The sequence below is a fragment of the Mandrillus leucophaeus genome, unplaced genomic scaffold (assembly GCF_000951045.1).
Source record: "Mandrillus leucophaeus isolate KB7577 unplaced genomic scaffold, Mleu.le_1.0 Scaffold271, whole genome shotgun sequence".
Taxonomy (NCBI): domain Eukaryota; kingdom Metazoa; phylum Chordata; class Mammalia; order Primates; family Cercopithecidae; genus Mandrillus; species Mandrillus leucophaeus.
Genome location: NW_012102821.1, coordinates 457,908 through 459,586, shown reverse-complemented (window position 1 = coordinate 459,586; position 1,679 = coordinate 457,908). Strand labels below are relative to the sequence as shown.

General features: G+C 41.8%; 1 pseudogene; it reads left to right on the top strand.

The window, feature by feature from the left end:
• The first annotated feature begins 605 nt into the window (after positions 1 to 605).
• LOC105542950 lies at positions 606 to 1,461 on the top strand (annotated as a pseudogene).
• Positions 1,462 to 1,679: the final 218 nt, after the last annotated feature.

The following is a 1,679-nucleotide window of genomic DNA, read 5'->3' as shown; positions in this document are numbered from 1 at the left end:
CTGGTTTGTGGCAGGGTGGTTTTTCCTTCTTCCTAAAAATGGGATTTATTGGATTTTTAGCTTCCCAGGTTTCATCTGAACCAATGACTTGGAATTTAAGACATTGGCTACACGCTTTTGGCTGTGTTTGGAATTTGGGATCCTAAACCGTTCTTGGTTCATTTGTTATATGGCTAGAATATGACATGACTTTTCATGTTTTTTAAAAAATATAATGAGTCAGCGGCTGCATCCACATCGACCAAGACTGGAGCGACGTTTAAGGAAGGGATGGAATGGCTGGGGAGCGCCCTTCTTGTTGCTGGGGGACTCCCAGCCTTCCCTGTGACCCAAGAAGGAGAAGCGGTGGCTCTGTGAAGCAGGCATGGAGAGGAGAAAACTGATTTCTGCTACAGACAGTCAATACTCTGGCAGTCTGCTGACCTCCTCGAATGAGCAACATGGCCATGGACTCTTCTGTGATGTTCTCATGATCGTGGAAGACCGAAAATTCTGGACCCACAAGAATATTCCCTCGGCTTCTAGGACCTACTTCCATCAGCTCTTCTCAGTGGCTGGGCTGATACCTCCTCAAATACCAGATTGATGCATTGTGAATATAGAAGATGCAGGTTCTTACACTTCTCCAAGCACTGCTTTCCAATTCCTTAAAAATTTCAGATATAGCCACTAGAAATACAAATGATCCAGGCTTAGGATTCAAACATCTAATGGAGGGAAGGCTTATCGACTAGTTGCAAGGTTTATGCAAATATCGATGAAGATACTTACGACAAAGTGATCACTGTCAAAGATGACCCTGATCAAGGGGAGGCCAGACTTGAGAATGAAATGCCAGAAACGTCTGGCAGCGAGATGGCAAAAAAACAAACATATGAAAGTAACACATGATGATCACTATGAGTTCAGAGTAGATGGAAGGGTATAGCTGTATCGTATGCAAGAGGTCATATGTCTGTCTGACAAGCTTGCGGAGACATTTTCACATTCTTTCTTGGGAGAAGTATCTGTGCCATTACTGTGAGAAGTTGTTTCTTCTTGCAAAAATACCGCACAAAGCATGAAATTCATCACATAGGGGAGGGAAGGTGTCAGTGTCTGGCCTGTGGCAAATCATTCACCAACACTCAGTTTATGTCTAAACATATAAAGTCCTTTCATAGTCAGGATCCTTCTGGGGACTCAAAGCTTTATCGTTTACAACCACACAAGTCTTGACAGATGAGACAACATGCATATCTTTCTGTGAGATCAAGCACTACGCCTGCAATAAATGAGGATGGTTTTGGGTATAAGGTTGACACTGGAAAAGAACCTCCAGTAGGGACCACAACATCTACTCAGAACAAGCCAGTGACCTGGGAAGATATTTTTATTTGGCAGGAAAATGATTCCATTTTAAAATAGAATGTAACAGATGGCAGTACTGAGTTTGAATTTATAATACCAGAATCTTACTAAACTCCTTTGAAATACTAGAAAGTTTTGTTTTGGATGATGAGGCAGGGGTTTCAGAAGATCAGTAAAACAAATTAAGGGGCAAACAAATTAATTTGACCTGCCACCTTATCTGAAGGTAGTGGAGTGGGATTATTTGTTGATAAGTTTTGTAGAAGCAAATTTTTCTGAAAGTTTGGGTAGAGGTGAGACCCTCTCCCACTCCAAGCATCTGTTTATAT